The sequence below is a fragment of the Vidua macroura genome, chromosome 1 (genome assembly GCF_024509145.1).
Source record: "Vidua macroura isolate BioBank_ID:100142 chromosome 1, ASM2450914v1, whole genome shotgun sequence".
Classification (NCBI taxonomy): domain Eukaryota; kingdom Metazoa; phylum Chordata; class Aves; order Passeriformes; family Viduidae; genus Vidua; species Vidua macroura.
Window position 1 is genome coordinate 11,068,790 of NC_071571.1, and position 24,153 is coordinate 11,092,942.

At 38.5% G+C, this 24,153-nt stretch overlaps 1 long non-coding RNA gene across 1 annotated transcript in view; it reads right to left on the bottom strand.

Moving 5' to 3' along the window:
• Positions 1 to 793: 793 nt before the first annotated feature.
• The window catches only part of LOC128819826 (uncharacterized), a 33,070-nt gene continuing 9,710 nt past the window's right edge, over positions 794 to 24,153 (bottom strand). The window contains exons 2-5 of the long non-coding RNA XR_008440755.1: positions 18,788 to 18,881; positions 4,161 to 4,240; positions 2,459 to 2,623; positions 794 to 1,090 (exon numbers count right to left, since the gene is read on the bottom strand). This is a non-coding gene — a long non-coding RNA (uncharacterized LOC128819826). The remainder of the gene's footprint in view (positions 1,091 to 2,458; positions 2,624 to 4,160; positions 4,241 to 18,787; positions 18,882 to 24,153) is intronic.

Here is a 24,153-nt window from a genome sequence, read left to right on the forward strand (position 1 = left end):
TCTCATTAAGCACAATGCAAACTTCAGTACTGACATGTCTTGTACATTTTGTGTTAGTGCAAAAGATATATCTTAACTGATCAAATAAGGAAACTTGAAAAGTTGAAGCTTTTTAAAATAAAACACACTGCATGAAAAATATGGAGCTCATCTCAGGAACATCTTGGCTGCTATGTATGGCACACAGTGGCCATGGCTTTGTTGTCTAAAGTAGGAGGAGGTGGTCTATAGCTGAGAGGGTATCAAAGTACCTGGAAAAAGTTGCCCAGAGAAGCTGTGGATACCCCATTCCTGGCAGTTTTCAAGGCTGGGTTGGATGGGGCCCTGAGCAACATGGTCTAGTGGAAGGTGTTCCTGCCCATGGGAAGTGTGTTGGGCCTCGATGATTTTTAAGATCTGTTCCAACCCAAACCATTCTATGATTCTATGATATCTTAAATATTATAATTTTTGAGGTTATCTGTGGAATAATTTGGAAAAATCTGTGGCCAGTTTGAGGTTATCTGTGGAAACTTGGTCTATGACATATAAGAAACAGAAATGAAAACAAAATGAGCGGAGCAACCAAAACACTGCAAAACTGCAGCAATCCTTTCTCCATCTACAGAGATTTGTAACTTACAAAGTGCTCATTAAATCCCTCCTTCCTGTTTACTCCACAGCCTGGAGAACACTGATTGCTCCCTTATAAATCATTCCAGGAGTAAGAAAAAGACAGTGTCTGCAGTTTACATTATTTTTTTTTTTATTCCCTGAATAAAAGCCACACAGATCTTTCCCATCAGAGATTTCAGAGTAAAATGGCCACCTTTGTATTTTCTCTACTTGCACAAAAAAAGAAAACCCAACAAAAAAAACCCCCAAAACAAATGAGCAAGGTAGGTGCAGGTCACTGATTGCTGTTGGTTCTTTGTAAAAAGTCTGAAATATTCACCATGGCGTTCATAGAACAGTACCAGAAATATTTTTTAAATTTTGAAGAAAAATATTCTTGGTGGGTGATGTTAACCATCTTGCTGGTAGTGGTCATCACATCAACAAGCTGCAGAGTGCCCTGATTTTTGGATCTACTGTGGTGACAATGAGTGTCCTGTGACAGAGCAATGACAATTACAGACAGCTATTGGCAATTATAACATCTGAAACTGAGGGAAGAACATGAGAAAAGGCATGGAGTTTAAAAACTGAGTGTAATGTATTAATATGAATGAACAGCAAATCATACTGTTGTTATTCTGCGTTGGATTCTGGGATTACTCCCAGAACACTGTGTTTTTAAAATCTGGGTATTACCATAACAAGACAGAAATTTGTTAACGAATATATGGTTCATTTATTTCACTAATTATAAATTACTGAAAGACATCTTTCCCCTCTGCCCCAGTATAGAAGATTCTTGTTCTTTTCTATCTTGTTTCATGTACATTTTTACTTTAAAATAGTGCTTCCTTAAGACATTATTTTCTTCAGATAGGCAAATATTGTTGCAGGTAAATATGAAATCCACTGCTGTAGAAGCTAGACAGCAATGCAGGCTTTATATAGAGAAATATTAGAAGCTCTATTTTGCTAACACAACCTGGTTTAATTTTCAACATACAGTTCTCCCATCAATTCTCTTATCATTACTCTTATGCCTAAAGATATGCAGATGCTCAAGTGTTTGCAGGGTTGGCTATTTAGTTATTAGTGAGCAGTTAATTAATTCCACCAACTAATTAGTAAAGGAGGTACCATTTTATTTCCTATTTCAGAATCCAGTGATGAAGGTTATTGTGTTAAAAGGATTAATGAGAACTGTACTGGAAATTCCACATGCTTATCCTTGTTCCAGTGCAATATTTTTTTCCCAAAAGGAACTACATATTAAATGTAAGGATAATTTTAGAATCACAAAATTTGGGAATGGAAAGGTGTGGATGTAGAGAAGACAGAAAGCCTTGCTTTTAGTTTTCTCCAGGCTAGAAATAATCCTTTTTAATTTCAGGAAAAAGTGATTTCTGTAGAATAAGAGTCAATAGGAAGATAAACAAGAGATAAATAAAGGTCTGTAAAGAATTGCAACCATTGCAAGACTACCCTGATTGCAGAGGATCTCTGCACAGAGCATCTGCCGTTTGGACTAAGTATCTAATTCTTTATCAAACAGCACTAACCTGTTTCCCTGTCAATATCTTATGGCTGCAAATTCTACAGCTTATACTGTTCATTTCTCAGCCACTTTAAATTTGCAGAGGATTAATTTAATTGACTGTTTCATTAGCCTTATGATACAGGAAAGGATAAAAAGTAATCCCTAGCTGCCAAAAGATCTTTGCAATATGAAATGCATTTGCATTCAAATAAATCTATATTATAAACACATGAGTATATTCATGATGTTAAGGAGAGATTTAGTATCAAGACCCCTGTTCACACAGCATTTAGTATCTCCCTTTAGTATCACCCCATGGTTCACCTTTACTGATCAATGGCAAAGGACTGCAGTGCTTAGCTGAGATATTCCAAACTGGAGAGCAGGGGTTGGTGAGCAGCATCTGCTCTCTTGCTTTGCAGGGGAATGTAGAAGCTGACTTGATTTCCTGTGTAAAGTTCTCATTTGCAGATGTTCATATCTCAAAACCTAGAAGAGCCAATTATTAAAATATTAAGCAGTACTTCCATGAGTTAGTCAGTAGCTTCAGAAGTTTCTGAAATATGTTCGTCTAGACTACATCAAAGTTATAAACCCATTTTTTTAAAAGACTGATGTGTGTGACAATTGCATATCATTCCTCAGATTCACTTTTCAGATTGAAAATTGCTCAGTGGTTCAAAAGAAAGATTAAAAAACCAACTGAAGTATAAGGGGATAAATTAAGATTCTGTGTAAAGATTCCCACTGCATTTAGCGGATTTTGAAGAAGCATACATTTCAAATGACTTGCTAAACATTTTGTCTGCCAAAAGTAATAAAATAATCATTTACACTGGTGAAATATCTTTCATCAGAGAATTACAGAATGTGCTGTAAGGCTGGCAGTAAACTTATTTTGACTTGGAAGAAATTGAGATACAAAGAGGTTTAGTCCCAAATATCTGTTGCTGTTATAGATATGATGCTATTCTCTGTCAGGACACAAGAGGCAGACCCTCTTTACACTGTCAGGAAATTACAGGCTTTTCCTTCTTTCTGGTGCTTTGCATGGGTGCTCTGGCAGGTCTGTGTCCCTCTGACCAGCACCACAACCTTCTCCTTGGCCATGATGCCTTGTGCAGGCTGACCTAGAACAGAGACTAGATGGAGTTAAAGAATAAAGCAGGGATTTATTAAATGGCCTCAATGGATACACCTTGGGCAGTACAAGTGCCCAGCCAGGGATACACCCAAGATGAACCCAAAATGGTCACAAAATGGACAACTGGTCATGGGGTCTCTCACTTTTATAAGGTCTGGTCCATTAGCACATTGACGTTAATTGTCCAATTACAGCTTTAGCCCATGAAGTCCCATCCTCCTTGTTTTTCTCTCTTCAGTCCACGTTGTTTATGGTCTTGGGCCTGAGATTCGGATCATTTGTCCTTGGTCCCCAGCTAGACAAGGGATTGTTTTGTCCATCTACTCTGTGAAGAGAGCTTACTATCCCTTAATATAAAGCTCAGAACTACAAACTAAAGCAGAACAGACTCTGAAAAATATAAAAGCTAAAACCTGAGGCATCAGCCATACCCAGGTACAAGTCATGGGCCTCCAGCCAGCTGCCACAAAGCACCTGGGAAACAAAGGAAAAGCTGCTGCTCACATGCAAGATGCACAGTGTCACTAAGGGAACCTCCAGATGGGAGTTCAAGCTCAAAACCATCATACTTACTCCTTGATGGATTAACAGTACTCTGGGGCGCGGGAGAGAGCTCCCACCCCATTGGGGCAGCACAGGACATGGCCCCAGGCTGCTTTCCTGCAGCAAGGCCCAGCAATCAGGAACAACGAGGCACCCCACAAGGCTCTGGGGATCCTGCTTCGCTTGTGTCACATGAAATGACCCCTCACCAAGTCTTCCAAAGCAGAGAAAAAGGAAAACTTTGGCTTTTACTTAAAGAAGAGATTTCTTTTGATGAACCCCAGCTTGAAACAAATCCAAAATCTGTCTTGCTTTTGCAATGTTCCTGAATGCACCTACCTGTGTCAAAGAGTGATTTAACATCAGAGGTGGGGAGATGTTCAGGAGTTTGTTTACCAGGAGGAGAGGAACCAGCAGCCCTGTAAAGTGAAACTTAATGTCAAGGCAACACTAAACTCCAATTAACTACAGCTTCGAGGTCTAAAATTAGGAGTAAGCCCTCATGTTTAGGAAACTTAGGCTAATTTTTTGAGAAAAACAAATTTACTTCAAGCTGTGAATATGAAGGTTGTCTGAAAATCAAGCCTTTGCTGCTGTCAAAATATATCAGTGCTTTTCTATAAAGCCCTGAGCTTATGAATTAAAAGCAGCAAATGCAGCACACATACACACATATACACACACACACTTGCAGAACCCAGAGCCTCAACCCTAGCCTTGATTGAAATACCTTTATCTAATTTTTATAGCACCTGAGTATTCCAGATAAAGATGGCTTTACAAATTTACTGGCATTATAGTATCTTTTTTCCCCCTATATTTTGTCTTTTCAGGTCAAAATTCATTTATTTGCAAATGCTGGCCTAACATGCTTCCTAAATAATGCGAATCTTATAAATAAACTGAAAACATAATTAGAGGCATTACAGGAATAAAACATGAATGCAACCAGCTCTCTGAATTTCCCTGTGCAGAATTAGCAAGGCATAATGTATTTAAATTTTACTCACAGGCTGTTTTTTTTTTTGTTTTTTTTTTTTTTTTTTTTTTTTTTTTTTTTTGTTTTTTTTGTTTTTTTTTTTTTTTTTTTTTTGCTTGTTATTGTTATTTTTCAACTACTTTTTTGCAAGTCATGAGAAAACCGGATTTTTTTACCCAGTTTTCCAAAAACTCTGATGCATTACGCATATGGGAATCCTGGTGGTGCTTTGTAATAGAAGGGAAAACAAGAATCAGGAAGAGAAAAATCAATTTAGCCACCAAACATAAGGGTCACAGCCAAATTAGTTTCAGCACTGATGGCAAGATACTATGATTTGAAAGGGAAGCCAAATAAAGTAAGAAAAAGCTAGTAGTCAGCAATGTTTTAAATCATCTGGAAATAACATGGGCTATGACACAGCACCAGTGCATTGCATGAGCACTACAGGCACTCTTTTTTTCTGTCACAGCTTCACATTCCTTTCAGAAAATAGGTAGACTGAATGTTTAAAGACCTAAGTGCAAGGGAAATATGTCACACAGCAAGACATCTGCCAGCTTTGTGTTTCTTAGCATTACCAGAGTAAAGGACATGATTTGTGATAGAACAGAACGAGAGAAGAGGCCAAAAAGAACATGACCACAGCAATGAGACATCATTTATTCATACTTTTACTGCCAGAAGTAAATAAAGTTATGCTTGTAATTATTGCAGCATATGTGGAACTAGGAGGAAAACTGCTGAAGCTTTATTGTCCAGATAGCACTGAAAGGCAGTTAATTTATACACAGACACACTGAAGAAACAGTACCCATTATCACTGCCGTCCACTCTAACATATTCCATCTTCAGCCAGATTTAATTTAACAAGAAGAGCTTCAATCTGCCACTGCTGCAGTCTTTCCCTCCTGCACTTCACAGCCTCTTTTATGTGTCTGGAGAGAGTAGGAGGCACTGTAATTAGCTGCTGATATTAACAGGCTTTCTTTTAGTTTATGAAGTTGGAAATAAATGGTCACATTACTGAGCAGGCTGCTGGATACTCATCATAATTTTTTTAGAGTTATTTAAACTGGGCGTGAGCAGTCTTGTTTCTGAGCTGCTTTCTTGCCTTTGTGTAATGGAGCTTTTCGTTCTGTATCAAAGCAAATTGGGGTCCCAGTTCTGTTTATGTTAGCAGCATGGCTTCATCCAGTGAGATTACAATCTCCAACGTGAGAACATGAAGAGAAGCAGACAGCACAGCAGCACAGTGATGTGTACAGATACTTTCTTCAGCAATTTACAAATCTGAGTTTTAAACAGTTTGGGGGTTTTGCCTATTATGTCTATTTTGTCTAGTACAAAATCAGATAAAGCTTCCTAGAAAGCAGGACATTTTCAGAAGTGTGTGGCAGCAGTTTCATAGAAGTTTCATATTGCCGTTGCTTTTCACAGTACTTGTAGGAACTTAATTTTCTCCAGCTACAATCTCCAAGTTGTCTGAAACTGTCCAGAGGGCTAAAAAATTATTGGACAGGTCAGGAATACAAGGAAAGGTGGAAGGTGAGCAGAGGAATGAGTTTAATGGTAGAGAGCTCACTTTGATGCTCAAACAGTTCAGAAAGCAGCACACTTGACTGAATTACAAATGTCTCAGCAGACAGAGTGCCACATTATAGACAGATTTTTGTCAAATGTACATAACAGTCAAAGGAGAAGCTCCACCAAAGATAAAATTTCTCCTTTACCATACAATATCATCTTTTCCTGAAGTTTCATGAAACACTTGCCACTGGTCTCCTCCTAGCAATTGTACCAGCACAGTTTTTATCAAGGATTTCTTTATTTTTTCCCTCTTCACATTTTTATTTAGAGAGTGAGAAAGCTGTTATGTTTTAAACCATAAGAAATGTTTCAGTAGAATTAAATGAAACCCAAATCTTAGAACTGTAGAATCATAAAATGATTTGGGTTGGAAGAGACCCTAGAGATCATCTCTTTCCAACTCCCCTGCCATGGGCAAAGATGCCTTCCACTAGACCAGGTTGCTCAGAGCCCCACCTCAGGCCTTGAACACTGCCAGGAGTAGGGTAGCTACAGCTTCTATGGGCAATCTGTGCCAGTGCCTCAACTCCCTCACAGTAAAAGATTTCTTTCTAAAATCTTATTTAAACCTAGCCTTTCAGTTTAAAAAACATCTGGCCTTCACGTATTACTACTTGCCCTTGTCAGAAATTCTTCTCCAGCTTTCTTATAGCTTTATTTAGGTACCTGAAGGCTCTAGAAGTTCTCCCCAGAGCCTTCTCTTCTCCAGGCTGAACAGTCCCAACTGTCCCTGTTGCATCCCGGAGTTTGGGTTTAGATTAGGGTTTTTAATTTATGTTAAAATAAGTCAAGTTCTGTAATCCCGCGTTTCCCCCGTGTTGTCCCCCGCCGCGGTTTCTGCCCCCATGTTGCCTGCTGCCGGCTCTTACCCCTGTGCCGCTCCAGTAACCACCCTGCAATCCAGCCCTGGGAAACCCCGTGCTGGCCACCCCAAGCCACACGATCCCGCTCAGCCCGCTCTGGCTGAGGCTCGGTGCCTGCCCCTGCGGGGTTCTCTGGTTGGTCGCTGTTGCTGGCGTCACCGCCACGGCAGCCGCCCCTATTGGTCAGCAGGCCGTGGATCCTCTCGCCCCGCCCCTCCATAAAGCCCTATCCCGCCAGCAGTCAGACGCCATTTTCTCCCATGCGAGTGCTGGGAGTGGTCACGCCTTTCCATCGAACCGCGCCATACGTGACCAATAAACCGTTCCTGCCAAGCACGGAGTAAATGGACAAATTCCTTACCTCTTTGCCGGATCCCTAGTGCACGGTAACAGAGGCTGGCCAGCCCACGCACCCGAGACACGGAGCCGTGTCCGGGAACCTGCGGCAGCAAACCCCGGCAGCACGTGGAAGCTACGCCACAGCCGGGCTCCCAAGAGCCGCGTGCAGCCGGGGAGAGCGAAAACCCACGCCGCATGTCCCAGCCTGTCTTCATAGGAGAGGTGTTGCAGCCCTCTGCTATCTTTGTGGCTCTCTCTGGATGCTCTCCTGTTCAACATTCTTCTTATGCTGGGGTTCTGCAGGTCTGTACACAGAACTGCAGGTGGGGTCTCACCAGAGTGGAGTAGAGGGGGAATCCCCTTGCTCATCCTGCTGCCCATAGCGCTTTGGATGTAGTCCAGGACACATTTGGCTTTCTAGCTGCAAGCGCACAAGGCTGAGACCTGTTGAGCTTCCTGTTCATCAATTTCCACAAGTCCTTCTCCTCTGGGGGAAGGCTGCTCTCAATCCATCCTCTGCCCAGCCTGTGTTTTCTCTCGGGATCACCCCAACACAGGTACAGGACCTTGCACTTGGCTGTGTTGAACTTCAAGAGGTTCACATGTGCCCACCTCTGCAGCCTGTCCAGATCCCTCTGGATGACATTCCTTCCATCCAGAGTGCTGACTGAGCCTCTCAGCTTGGTGTCCTTGTCAAACTTGCTGAGGTTGAACTTAATGCCACTGTCCATGTTGCTGACAAAGATGTTAAACAGCACCAGTCCCACCAGAGACCGGGAGAAAGACATAAGCACTCAGTCTAAAACATATCTTGATGCTCATATTTGATTATAGTAAGTATCTAGGGAAGCTTCTTTCCAATTTTGTTGGATGATAAGCGCTGTAATCTTTCAGGCTGAGTCTCAGTAGTGGCAACCTTAAGGACAACATCAACTGGCTTAATGGATCCTTACATTTGTTTCAACATATATGCTCTTCTAACACACTTTCATTCTTGTCTAAATTAAACTCAAACTCTTTTTTTAACGTTTAAGTTTTCTCTTTTGTTCATATTGCAAGTATTTTATCCAGATATCTGCTCATCTTAAGGCCTCAATAAGTAATACCTGATGGAGCAGCTTCCCCTGCAAACTGTTCACAAAGCTGCAGACTGTCAGGGCAGTTCTGCTTCCTTTTGCCAGCCAGTCAGAGGAATCTCTCCATATTTCTGCTTGTTGCTGGTTTAGAGATGTGGGAGTGGCAGTAAAAACTTGAGCTTGCTACAATCATAGAATAACACTATCTACAGAATTTTTTAATAGACTGAGTCCCTGTACATCCCTGCTTTTTCAATAAATGATAGACATCTTTTCAAACCCCAATTTTTATCCTTAGTTATACAGCAGTACTCCAACTGATGATATAATCTACCCTTTCTTAGAGCATATTTTCTGTGCTAGAATGAAGAGTAAGTTTAAAATTGAAGATCCTTATTTTGCATAATTATATGTAAAGGCAGGAAATGTATTTCTATCATTTATTGAAGCTTTTTACAAGAATTCATCCCCGAATTCTGAACGAAAGTACATTTTATATGTATAGAAAATACCAGCAGTAGCAGTCAAGAATAGCTATGGTAACAAGTCTAAGAGATTTTGACTCATATCATAGTCAGTGAATAAAATCTCTTTATATGAAATATCCCCAAAGACTTTTTCTGAGCAAAATTATACAACTGTTTTTCCCAGAGTGTGATGGTGTATCACACAGATGACAAGACCCAGAAAACTGGTACACTGCTGAGGGCTCTTTTCACAACACATGCTTAGCAATGTGGATGCACACAGGGTCTAAATTCACTCCATGTCTAACAAAAGGTGTTGCTTTTTTAAAAGGAAATTCATTTTCTAAGTAATCTTCCTTTAGAAGTCTTAGAAGAAATCTTAAAAAGGAAATTAAAAAAAGCTGCAGAAGGTGCCACCAAAGAGTTGCTTTAAAACTGGGATCAAAATATTGAACAGCATGTTTATTTTACATGCATGGCCAAGAGTAAATGTTAAGGAAAGTGTCCTGTCTGACCATCTGGGAGCAGCTCTGACAGTCATACTCTCACCCCCTCGAGCTAAGACTGAGGTTCCTTTGCAGCCATACCCACACTCTCTTGCAGTTTGACAAGGTTTTTTTACTGGCTCAACTCCAGGTTTCCCATAGCAGAGTTTTAGATGTCTGGATCCTTCAAATGGTGCATCAACTGAGTAACAGCTCGAGCTGGTGCTTCCAAAGAGGAACCTGAACAAAGGAACCCCTGGGGTTTTATACCCTTACAGTCTAAATATGTGAAAATCTGAGTTTCTCAGCTCCTGCCCCATCTCTGGGTGTCCCTCACCTAGCTGGCCACGGGTGCCTTTGTTGTGCCTTTGTTGTGCAAGGGACAGCAGTTCACAGCTTCTTGCCTTGGGCTCAGAGATGAACCTCCTGAGCCCAAGGAGCTCAGGAGCCTCTGAGCCCAAGAGCTGAGCCTCTTGCCTCTTGCCCAGAGCTGAGCCTGCAGCTCCACAGCAGCTGCACAATGGGGTACCTGCACCGAGTGCATTCCTCAATGCACAGATCCTCAGTACTGCGGCATCAGTGCACTTCAGCAGGATGGTTCTCATTCTCAAATCATTGCTGTAATTCAGAACGGTGAGGAAAAAAATTGTATGTGACATTATTATTGACAATTTGTACTCCAAGGTCATCTACTCCAGGGTTCAATAGGGACATAAGTCATTGTTGAAATGTCTATGGAAATTATTATTAAGTAAGCTATTGAGGAATTTTATAACAATAAGATGATTATAGTTTTTTATCATGAGGCTTTGTGAAAAGAGTTTCATCAGAAGTTAAAAAAATATTTGTTGCATTCAGATAATGTTTCAAAGAGTGAAAAATCTGTACTTTCACTGACAGGTGTACTTGTGCTTTATTGATTACTTAAACACTACTATGTTTGTAATCAGGTTGCTTTGACTTCTGATAAATCTCAAACTAATGGCAGCCTACACATGCGGCTGTGCCTCTGTACACTTGACATTCTCCTGACTTATTTCCTTTTTTTCCTTTATTTTCCTTTATTTCCTTCCAGAGATTTGTGTCTTCAGCCACTCAAATGTCTGCAATGGATTTGTCTTAAAAAGAAATAAGCATCATCACATACTCCTCCTTTCCTCTACTCCTCCAATGTCAGAAAATGAAAACATGCTAGGAACAATCATTTTAACCCAAGACTTGCTTTTAGTAGGAGATGTAGCAGCAGTAGATAGCAACATCTGTAGCAACAGCAAGACTGTCTTAAGTTGTATTTAGGAGCCCTAATGTATGCTGGATTGTTCCCATGATTTGTGCTGTGATATGAGTAGCCCAGGAGGCAGCTAGTCAGATACATTCTGAGATTTTCTCTTGCTTAGAAGGGGAACTTTTCTAGTGTGCCACTGGCAAAATATACCTCTATGTCCTGTTTCTGACCATAACTGGCAAATGATTCTCTTGTGTGGAAGAGAAGCCTTCATTTGCTCCTAGTTCACAATACAAGAGAGATCACTCTAATATGATCCCATAAGGTCACACAAGCAATTAGCAGAGACAGAAACACTGTCCAGCCAGACTTTTGAATGATGCATCATTCACACTCTCAATTTTGAATGCATCATTCACACTCTCAATTTCCACAACTTTCTGCTCCATCTAAACACCAAAACACAAGGTATCTTATCACCAAAACCGCTCAAAAAAGTCCTCCTTGGGTAGACTTCATTCTGTTTTAATTCTAAAGTCTTCCATTGGAAAATGTTCCTGTGGGTCAGTTTAAATTCATTGCACTTTTCTGCTCTATCTTGCAGCAAGAGGAAAGTTTACTTACTTAGGCTCCCTGCACCAGACTTCAGCCCTTTTCCATGTTCTCTGGATTTTCTGATATTCTGGACGAACTTATTGCTGCAGCTTTCTGCTTACAGATCCTCCCAGAAAAGCAAAGGACTTTTCTTTTTTATCTCCTTCCATCTGTAGCCATGCAGAGGGAACTTAATAGGGAGGTTTCAGTCTAATTCTGGTCCTTAATGATATCATAGCTCTTTGCATAGCTCTGTTGGGTGGCACCCACAGGATCCTCAGATGCTCTCAGGGAGTGCTGCCTAGCCAGGGATACTCTGTTGATTCCTTCTTTTGAACATCCCTTCTGTCCTTTTCTTCGTTTGTTGTTGTGCAATTTTGTATCAATTCTTAGTTCTGACCCTCACTTCCTTTTCAAGGGCTCTTCCTTATTCAATATGGATTTCCTCCAACTCTTTTTATATATTCTTCAATAAAGATATTTAGAAGAAGAATATCAGAACTGGGCAGGCACACAGCAACACCTTCTCATGGCTGCTCCGACCAGACTGAGTCTTGGTTAGATCCTGAGCCAATATTACATTTCCTATTCTTCCATCTCAGTTACAAAAGTGAATAGTACACAATCTGCCTTTGAATTCCAGGAGAAAAAAACCCAAGCAAGCAAACAAACAAACACAAAAAAACTCAGCCGCATGGTGGATTTAGTGTGTTTTGATGTATCACCATGTAGATACTTCTACATTTATTTAAAGCTTAACAGCACATGATAGTACTCACTTTCTGTTACTGACTTCGTTAAAATTTGTGGGGATGAAATTCCGTTAAAAAGATGTCTGGGAAATTCTGTCTTTGAAGCTACAACTTATCCCTTTTCTCCAAATTGTGTGCTGCATTATGCAATTATTTGCTTTGCTTATGTATAGACCCAGACATATCTCCAGACCTGCCATTGTAGGGTTTTATTTCCATATGGACAGAGCCATACCAAAGTAGATACACTCTGCTAAGTCCAAAAGGTTTGATGGAGCTCAGACAAAGGAACTGCAATTGTCTTATATTTTGGCAGTTTAAGAAGATACTTCCATTTCCTTTATCTTCTGAAAATAAGACCAGAAAGAATTTATTCTTATTTCCCAGCTTCCAGTTACATGTTACTTTCAGTGAAGCATTGTGGAGTTTTGCCAGAAAGCAACATTTAGTATGTTGTAGGAGAGGCTAACTGGCTTACATGACATAAAAGTAACCTGTGACACATATATTTCAGTTCCATCCTGTTGTTTTCTAATTTCTGCATCCAATGCAAGGACAAGAAGAATGTGTGAGTAGCAGAGAGTGGATCAGCAGCCCCTTTTGGCAGCAGTATACCTCAGATGTGAAATGGAACTACACACTAAATTTACACATATACATTTCAGTGAGCAGAGCTGTGTTTGAGTAATAGATGGCAGCATTTGGTATTAGCTCCTTACATGCATCACACAGTGAAAATCATGTTCTATTTTTTTTTTTGGCATAACAGATAGAGTATAAAGCCTCCTATTCAAAACATTGATCAAATTATAGCCATAAATAAAACTATGAGTTCAAAGTAAAGAGGAATTTGTGCCAGTGATGGATTTTGTCTGGGAGATAGATTTATCACATAGAATTTGATTGTGCCAAATCCTTAACAGTAAAATAAGTAGTTCAGACTTATCACTCAGCATTAAAAAAATAATCTGGATTTCACTATTCTACATGTGCAAGTTTTCTTTGCCTCAATGGAGCTACATATTTGAGTTAAATGTCAATGAAAATCACCAGTACAAATATAAAATATGTCAGTGTGAATCATATCACTAAATTTATGTAGTAATTGACACTGGCACAAACTTCATCTTGTTCTTGTATGACCCAGTCTATTTTGGGCAGTCATTTCTTCCACCTTCAGTTTCCTGAGAATTATGTATGTATTTACTCCTTTAACTGTCACCTTTAAAACTTCTGGGATTCTTTGGCCAATTTCAGCCGAACTTAATGGGCAGAGATTTCAAAGATATTCTATACCTACATATTTTATGGAAAAAGGTGGCCACTACTGCTCAAAGACCTTACTACTGTGGTAGCAAGCAAAAGGGCAGCAATATGAGCCCTTTATTGCACAGCAGAGTATATTTTTGACCATGAGTCACAGACACAGAGGAAATCAAATTTTTGCTATGTTTGATGTTTGCACAGTGCATTAAAACCAATAGGGATTACCTGTGTCACACGGTGGGCTCCTATATTGAGGTTCCACCGTCACACTTCAATTTTTCATGTCTTTATTGGTGGTTGTTATAGAATCTTCATTTATAATTATCACATAAAAAAAGGTTAGATGCCTGTGTTATAACACTACTTTTATTCTTTAATAAAATCTGATTATCTTGTTAAATGCCTATTCATGCATTCAGTTGAAAATGATAATATTGAATGCTTTTTTTTGAAATGCCTTTTCATTAGTACAACCAATCCAATACAATTTGTTCTGCTGCTTACAGACTTATTTCTGTATGTGTCTTTCTCAAGCAATTTTAAGTAGAGATAATTTATGGTAGGGCAGGAAAGATAAAGGCCAGGTTCTGATTTTAAGGAAACACATCCAAATTTTTGTAAGGAAAAGGATTCATGCAAATTGTCTTGTTTTTTAAGGCAACATTATAAACCCTATGTACTGGGTTGTTTATAAAATCCATTGCTATTAGGGATCAGTTCATTGAGTCTGAGATGTCCAAAATCAAATTGAGTGCATTTAACTGATTTTGGCAGCCTGCATGATTACAGGTTTGTCTTTTCCTGATGTACAGATGTCCAGATTTTAGGAAGAAATAATTCTTATTTAGGGCCCATGCAATATTATTCTAGAGAGGAAATTCACTCAGTTGAAAAAAAAAGATCAATTAATACAGTAGGCAAAGAATGTAATGATCTAAGGAATCACTTTGTTAATTCCACTCATGGCTCCCCATGAGTTTTCTGCCTTTTTCATGGTTGTACAACCCTAAAGACTTCTTGGTGAGTGGTTTTAAGTCTTCCACAGTCATCCTATTGTTTGGAGATGGGATTACCACATCATATAGTTCTATTTCCAAAAATATATATTTCCTGACATTGAAAGAATGGAAGTATTAAGCAGTGATTCAATGAAGATAAAGAACTGTGAAGCATCTGACATCAGATCTAGATCCCATTATATGATATAACATTTGAAGTGTTTCCAGTTACATTTCAATGGGCAAAACTTTTATTGAAGGAGCAGGCTGAGAGAAGAGTAGTAAATGCATCTTTTCTACCAGTTAATACTTCAGCATTAGAGATCTGTCTCAGGGGGAAGGAGCTAAGTGAGAGGCTTAATATTTTGAGATTTTTTTAACAAAACCAGTTCTGGAACTCAAAATGGCTCATTTACAACAAAGCACAATCCTGAATCACAGTCCACTGAAGGCCCCTTACTTTCCCTAGCATTTATTTAGGTTAAGGTCATATATGGAACAATATTTACTGCTGGGCTATTGCTCCTGTCTTAAGGGATACAGAAAGGTGAATTCATGTAGAAGACATGGGAATTCACACAGCTAATCAGTTGGAGCCTTGTGGCTTGATGTGTGAGCTCCCTTTTGTGCCCTGTGTGCAGAAGAAGTGGAGTCAGGTTCATCTTGTGCCTGCTGCTGGGCACTTGAAAGGCACAGGAAGGGAGCAGGCTTTGTCAAGGACTGATGAGAACTGAGCAGTCACTCGAACCTAACAGGGACTGAACAGGCAGAAGCTTGTTGCTTCTGATAGGATCATCATCTGAGTCACATCCAGCTACAGACATAAATAACATTATCTGCATTTATGCACAAGCAGATACCTTTGCAGAAGGGCTTGTTCCTACATTACAGGAACTGAGGCATCATTTTCCACAGGAACAAGTACAATAGTTCTGGAAGATTCCAGTCCTTTAAAATATACTCTATATAATATAGATTAAAGGATCCCAGTCCTTTAATATATATTTTTATATATAAGAAACCTTTCTGGCCTCGTTTTTTTTTTCTTTGAACCAAAACATACAGGCAAATAGAAGTACCTGCAAAATGGGATTCCAAATTAGTAGAAGCTGGCTCTTTCATGCTGTTGATAAGGAAGACTGTCATTTGCTGCATGATTATATGCACATCTATTTCCGTGTAACCTATATATTTATTTAGATTCCCTCCATTAATGTCAGAGATTGCTTAGTAAGGCACAACCATGCAATCCTGTAGGACAAGTAACAACATTTATGACAGCAGTGAAGAGAGGAAATGGTACATAATTAAGTGTCATAACTGTTAAAAAAAAAAAAAGCAAAGAGGAAAACCCTAAATTAATTAGTCAGCTATGTGTGCTGTGTAAGCATCATGGTCCAAACTCAGTAAGCACTACATACTTCACATTCTGGGTCTCTATAATTAAATTTTTCTATTGCATTTAATTGTTCCACATATTTATTGATGGCCATTGTGTATTCTAAACTTACAATCACAGCAGACTGCACTAGGAAACTACCTTAATCTTTAAAAATCCATCATTATCTATTCTTATTTCCAAATGCAGGAGATAAAACTGAAAATTATAACATGGAACACTTAGTGGTTTTTTTTTCTTAAGTAAACAAAATAATCTGGCCTCCATTTTATTACTAAACTATAAAATAAACTACTTATTCCTCAAAGTTGTTTATCTAGTCTGGGAATGGACTTTATCCAAGAAGAAGCTCTTCAGTTTCTAGCTCTTCTAGCTGAGAGAAGTCTTTCATAATGTAGCAGCTCAACATCAGTGAGATCCCCCCCACTGGTGAGCTAGTACCTCATATGCCTTATTACAAAACAGCTGGGATTACTACAGGTGACACAGCAACATCCAATAAAAACAGGAGAAAAATGAAAGCACAGAAAGTTAATGTCATTTAGGTTTAGAGATTGTAAATAAATTAATTTGGCTTCTACAATCCTTATACTATGCTAGAGAGCTCCATTTGTGACATTCTCTAAACATTTTGGAAGAAGGGTTTTCCTTGAAGACCTAAGGGATATAAATAGATTTTTCAGCTTAAAAACAAGACAACAAACAAATACACTAAGAAACAAATCCATATACTAGATCCTCTTGTCTGCAACACTCCCAGCAGCTCTAGAGAGCAAAAAATCCCTATGGCATTACTCTTTACTTTACAACATATTTTGATTTTGTTTTGAAACAGCATCCTGCTATTTTTTTTTTTTTTCCTATGCTGCCTACCCCAAACACTCTGTTTCCAGTGAAAATTCTCCTTAAGAATAATAAAAGATATTTTCCCAGTTGCACTCAGCCTCCCTTGGACCAAACTCTACTCTGCTCTCAGGTCTGTGGGGAATAATCAAGCAACATTAACTGTCTGAAATAAGATGTATAACATCCTGACACTGGACTTACCTTTTTTTTTTTTTTTTCCCAAGGAACAAAACCATTTCTAAACTCCTCACAAGGTGTACAAGCTAGCAATTTCTTTATTAAAAAAGCCATGACCATTGGTGATTTGTTGAGGGAAACTGCATTCAGATATAAAGGAAACAAATGAAACTATAAATTATTCACCACTGTAGTTACTAAGTGTATTGTGCTACATAGAGATATTAATCTGAGGGTAGAGTATGATCTACTTTTTTAACAGAATTGCATTGAGGGTTTCATTCAGTTAGCCCACTTCAAATCCAGAACTGCAGATATTATGACTTCGCTTTGTAGGATATCACCCTAGGTCCAAACCTCATTTCACCATTGAAACTTCCCTTTTTTCCCCTACATAAATATTACCTTTCCTTAGTCAGATTTTTTCCACTTATATTTGATGGAGCTCTTGGCTCACTGGCTCATGCTGTCCAGCTCTCAGTATCACTTCAGGAATTTCTCCTGATTTCTCAGGACTTGTTAGCACACCTCCTATTGGCTACAATTTTATTCCTTGCTGGGTTTATGCCTAGAGGCGACTTTACTTTCAGCAGCCACTGAGTTGAAAGCCTTTACTCTTTCATCTTTAGCATTGAAATGGGTATTTTATTCTTTTGAAGAACATCTTCCCTTCTTTCTCCAACTTCATACCAATTTCACAACATTGAGTGAAATTATTATTTTATCATTTAATCAGCAGAACATTAAATGATGTGAAACCTTTCTCTTTTTGACAACCTTTACCTTCAATGACTCTATTAGAAGGCAGTGATCATTGCCACAGAATTTTTATCACATATATTCATATCTTATGCTGACTTCCAACTTTCCCTTTCCCCGTTAACTTGAGTGCTAAATATGAATTACTTTATGGCAATCTGTAGCTAAATGAGGGTAAATAGACAGGTCTTGTTTTAAATCAGTACCTTCCCTGTGTAAAGGAATTTCATGTAGATTTCAGTCAGAGATATTTCTGTTCAGGAGACGAGATTCTAATGTAAATGTTCTATAAAGAATTTCATTATATTTTTTTTGAAATTACCCAATGGGATTGATTAGAACTTAATATCGGTACAAGCAACCTGGGCAAACATAGGATGTATGTGTGCTATTACATAGTTTAGAGTGAAACTGTCCTTATTTAGAGATGTTTGGAAGGTCATGGATATTTATGGCTTTTGGGTAGAATGCAAACTGAACAACCAGTTTGATTTTCACTGATTTTACTAGAGTCTGCAATAGTTATACTGACAGTATTTGAATCACGAGGAGGATAAAAAAATTTAACTTAATTTCAAGCTTGGATTTGGGATTTAAGGGAATAGAACATTATAATATAAGAATAGAGATTCATTCCTGTCCATTCATGTCCATTCCTGTCTCCCTTAATTCAAGGGAGACAGGAATGGATAAGATAATAAGAATATGAACAAACTTATGCAGGCTTTTCAAAATGCCGAAAGGAAAAATCAATGATTTTAATTTTCAAAACCAATACTTCTCTCCACTGTGGAGATTACTTCCAGATGTGAAACAACTGACAAGGATTTTTTTTTTCCCAAAAGCAAAACTAAAATAATAAGTGAAATTAAAAGCTTTTGCAGTTCCAGATGTTCTTATTAGATATATTCCCTTCTATACAGTATCCACATATGACATTAAATATTTCAGCAGAGTTCTAATGTCATTGACAACTCCTGGATTTTCAGTTCTGTTATATCACCATTCATGAAGTAGAGGATGTAATTAACACCAGTCTTTTTTCTGCCATCCTCTTCAGGAAGTCTCCTGGTGCTCTGTCATCTCCTCTCTATGCTCTCTGCCTTTGTCTCTGTGGTCCTGAGGAAGGAAGACCTCATCTTGACTTTTACCTGGGACACCACGTGAGAGGAGGAGATGCCACTTGTCTCTGCCTTTAGTCCATATGGAAGTTGTATTCTCCCTTGCAGAGCTCCTTACAGGGAACTGGAGGAAAGAAATTTTGCATTTCAGAGGGACAGTCTTCCCTCCCATTTTGGAAGGAATCATAGAATCACAGAAAGTTCAGGGTTGGAAGTTATCCTTAAAAGTTATCTAATGCAACCCTCCTTCAGTGAGCACAGAAAGTGGAAGGAAAGAAAGATGTACTGATCTAAAACTTACACTCACAATGGACAGACATTATAAAAACTACAGGTTTCTCACAGTCATGGTATAAATATCGAAGTACTGTTGGTTACAATTAGAACAACTGTGTCATTCAACCATCAAGTTCATTAAGTTGCATTTGATAACAGGAAGCCACAGTCCACTCTCAGGAGCAGGTAGTGTAGCAACTATGCTTTAACCAGGGTTGCCACTTTTCCATCAAGTGGAAAGAGGGCTCCACCGGCTCAGTAACATTTAAAATTGCAAAATAAAATGCAAAATGTTCTACTTCAGAAGTTATTCTGCACAGCAAAGAGGATGCTAGTTTGTAGTTGTTTATTAATGCTCTAAGTGAAAAGAAAATGGAAAATTTCATAGACAGTATTTACATGTGGACACTAATTGCTAGAACTGTTAAGTTTTTTAAGATTTGCAAAACTTGGCTAATTCACCCATCATTACCTAGAGAAAGTAAAATCCTGAGTCTTTAAATGATACAACATTTATGGTGGCACTGCATGCAGTCTTCCTGTAGTAAAGAAAATCTGATGGTGACAAAACCTACTGTCAAGCCCGAATTCCACAATTTTTACTCAAAATAATTACTGAAGCCTACAAGGATGGATGTTTGTTTCTTGCTTTGTTTTGCTTTATTTTGTTTTCTTTAATTTTAGAAAAAACTTCATAATTTGCTGGCTAGAAGAAACAGGTGTAAAATAAAAGAAAAATCAATGGTTCTTTAGTTTAACATAAATGTTAAAGTTTTTTGACAAATTTTTAAAAGCTTTCCATTCCATAATGAAAAATTGAAAATAGAGTATCCCTTAGCTCTGAATTGTATTCATACTGTAAATTTTTAAGGAATTGCTCAATTTTAAAAATGAAATATATATTACTTGAATTTCTGCTAGGTAGCAGCCATCCTCTGTGATTAGGATTCTATTCACTGTTGCCTTTCTTCAGGTATTGTAATTATAACTTGCAAACTGAGAGCACAAGATAATCACTATCTGCACATGTTTACACATTAAAGAAAATGCTGAAATGTATTTTACCACTCCTCACTGAAAGTGTGAATGTTCTCACATGTTTGCTATTCCACTGTACTATAGTGATACTTGCTGTGGCTGCACAGCCTCCCATCCAAACTTATTCTTGTGCAATTTCTTGAAAAATCAGATGATGCTCCTATGCAGGTAAGAAAAAGCCATGTTATCGATTGTTATAAGTTTTTCAACATACAGTTCTGTTTGGTTTTGAAGCAGAGGCAAATCTTTATAGTTGTAGCTGGTGTTTTCAAATGCACATAATTTGAAGCATGGCTCTGTTTAACACACAGCAGTTGAAAGAAAAAAGTGATCTCTAGAAATGCCATCCACTTGCCCATGTTCCTATTACTCTTTGCTGGCAAAATTCTAAAACATGTCATATGTTTGAGCCTATGCGTTGGTTAATGCTGACAGAATCCCTAAAGATGTAATTTTCCTAATTTTTGGAGAAGGGGGAAAGAAAGGAAAGTGTTTTGGTTTGTTTTTTGTTTTGTTTTGTTTTGTTTTGCTTTGTTTTGTTGACCAGTGCATTTGTAAAATATGTGTGAGCAGACCAGACTTTTCCAAAAGTGGCTCCTAATTTTCATATTTATTGAATACTTGTTCTGTGAAAAATCCAGTCAGGAACAAAACTAGGTGACAAAATTCCTTCTCACCCTTGCCCCTTTCAAAAAGCAAGGAAGCCTTTTTCCTCCAAAACAGAACATCTGTGTAAGAGGTAGCAGTCAGTAGTGTCAAAACATGTTTAGACCTCTGATTTTAATGGCATAAAATGACAATTCCAGTGGCTACTCATCCATCACTACTCCCCACGCTCAAACAGCGAGCTGCCAGCACACTTTCTCAGCTGCAGAACCATCTATTTTCTGGAGGGATGTGTTTGTGTGTGTGCTGATTTCTTTTTCAGAGGCATATGAACATATGTCTGCTTAAATCAACCCCAGAGACGATTTGCTCTGCGGTTCTGTTTATCTCACCTGTCCACTTACACAAGGGCTGCATTCCACAATGAGCTGAGGCATCAGGGGCAAATTCACCTCAAGGAGATTTGCTGTTCTCAAAAGTGAAGATCAAGTTGATCCAAGGTAAGTAAAACTTCATTGTAGTGTTTGGCTGATAGAGTTGGAGACTGGCAAATTTTGAACACCTCTGAGGCTGTTACAAATGTGCTGCCAGTGGGCTGTTGCTATTTTTGTGGACCTTTTGTGAAGATCTTTACAGATAGCTTTTGGAAATGAAGGTACTCACAGTATTAGAATAGCAGGTTTAATGGTTTGGGAAATACTTTTAACTAATGTTCCCACAGGCAAATTGACTATCCATTTCTTCTCTAAGATGTCTAAGGTGTAAATGGTCCTTTTTCCTGAGTATGGAAGTTGTGTGTTGAAACCTGCTGTTCAACAATCCCAGCTGCATGCATGTTATTATCCCAGCACTGATTACAAGATTCCATTGACCACAAGCTGCCTGTTTGCCTGTCTAGATGTTGTGATTAGTGTACAATCAATCTTTAATCCAATCAGAAATCTCTCTGCCTGCAGCTGATAAAGGTCTCGGCAGGGCATTGATGAGGCTGGAGCCCTGGTATCTCTAAGGGGACACCTGCAGCATGTGAGGTGCAGAAGCTAAGCAGGCTGATCTAAGAGAAAGGAATTAAGGTGGCCTGCAAAAAATCTGATAAACAGCATTCAAACAGAACAAACCAGGCAGCTTAAGTTTGGGGCTCGTCAGCCTCACTGACCCTGGAGTGCTGCTGCTCTAAATCCTAACACATGGAGAAGATCATCTTTTAGCTCAGGTAGACCATTCAACACAGAAGATTTAGTTTCTGGTCATTAAAAGAAGAAGCCAACAAATAATTTGTCTCATTGTACGATTTTCTCCAGTGCATGAATTCCTCTGTAGTACTTCAGCTTTGTACTTCACTGTCTGCTTTTCCTCACAGGAGTCTGGAATGGAATATAGCTGTGACTTGCCAAATTGTAGTGCAAAGAAATAATTGCCTGTTCTTTGCTTCTTCTTTTTTAATTCCTTGACCCAACTTTAATTTCTTTTCTGTCTTTATTTGAGTATTCTTTCCTAATTCTGCAGATGGGATACTTATAATTACAGATCATATTAAAGCTGTTAAAAAATAGCACATTATTGTGTGATTAACCTGAGTGCTTTATATTAATCCTTGTTGATCTGCTTCAGGGCAAACAGTTTCTCATAACTTCCTTTCTATGATATGACCTGTTCTTATTACATTAACATTCAAAATTAGAGAGAATGAGAACTAGATGCCTTATTGAAATCTTCCAAAGTACTTATTTTGTAACATTAAAACATCACTTAACTGCTTAAATGTTAACTGCTTAATTGTTTTTATTTGTTATATGATTATTTTAAACACATTTCTATGAATTATCTTTGTTTCTAGAAATACAGATTATTTCCACTAACCCCATAGATTTGATATTCTTTGTAATTCCTGGGTGAGCTATACTCCCACTTTCAAGCTTTCCAGGGCATCTGACACCCATCTGAGATACCTGCAGCAAAGCTTACATTTATCTATATTCACAATAAACCTAAGATCAAAAGAAATATAATTATTCTGTCTGCAAAGTCTTTTTTTTCCTATATGACCATTTCAGATTTAATAATTTCTCTGATTTCAGAGTCTCTAATCAGTAAACAATGAACAGCATCACAGTGAAATAATCTAATTGTCACAGCTCTGACTTTCAGAAAAAGCTTTCAAGACTGCTTTAAACTTGACAATTTTAGCAAAACCTATTGTTACAATGTTAAATGGCCACAGTGCATGCAAAAAGAGCAACAATGGAGTACATACAGGTATTTGAAACACACTTCAAAGTCAGCATGGTCTACTGTAAACAGTCATATCATGTTCAGAGCACAGTTAAAGACTCACTGTGAACTAAACCAGCTTACACACAATGATTATGCCTTTAAAGATATATGGAAAATATCTGCTCTTCATAGAATATGACCTTCATAACTCAATTTATGGGTCATTCCCTCACTTGTGGGATATTTTCAATATCATAATTGTAAAAAGAGAAAGAAAGGAAGGAAAAATGTTCAGTTATTCATTTTGCAGGGCCTTTTTATTAAAAGCAGAAATAACATTAGATGAAAATCATTTCACTGATAATTTTAATGAAATATGAAGTGCTTTGAATATATTTTATTGCTGGAAATATAGAAAAAAGGCATTGGCTGCTTAATGTGTCATTTAATGAATGGGTTCCACATTGCTTTACTTTGCCACATTTGGAAGTGAAGGCCATACAAAGATGATAGCAAGTGCTTTCAAAAAGGGGCTTCTTCCCACATTTTTAAATTACACTTCACCTAATGGAAAGTGCAAAGTATAATGCAGCAGAAATGAAGCTGAACCAAAACATTGGAGCTACGTACCTTAACAAATCTCACAGAATTTTATCCTGTAAGCGCATCTTTAATATAGAAAATAACCTGATGTTGATAATGTCCTAGCGTGCTGAAGGTCAGGTTGATATAAGAAGGTTCCCAAAGAACCAGAAATCTGGGCTAATTTGCAATAAGCTAAGCAGTTGCTTAGTTAGCCCAGCTGAAGGTGAGGAACCAGGGTGGAAGCTCTGCCCACAGGGATGCAAAGGTCATTACAGAGAAGGCTGGTAGGTGTCATTTGTTTACACCTTCTCCAGCTCAGAGAAAACCAAATGCAATTGCTAGTGCTGCAGAAATACACCCTAATCTGCTCAATTTCTTTTTTTCTAGCAGAGACCTATTAATGGGTCTGACTCAGCAAGTTTCCAGTTATTAACCCTAAACTGCCTTTGGCTGTCTCTGGTAGCAGCTACCATCTGTCCCCTCAGGCTTTTTTCTAGTAAGATGCAGCTTCATTAGCTGTGTCTAAAATGAACAAAGCATGAATGATAGCCATGTCCTGGCCCTGAGGCTGGCTGGCACTGGGTGGCTGGGTCTGCAGCACCTGCCCCTGTGTCCATCCCTTCAGAGCCCAGTGTCCTGTGTTCATGCAGTCCTCTCAACTGCTTAGGAGTGGACAG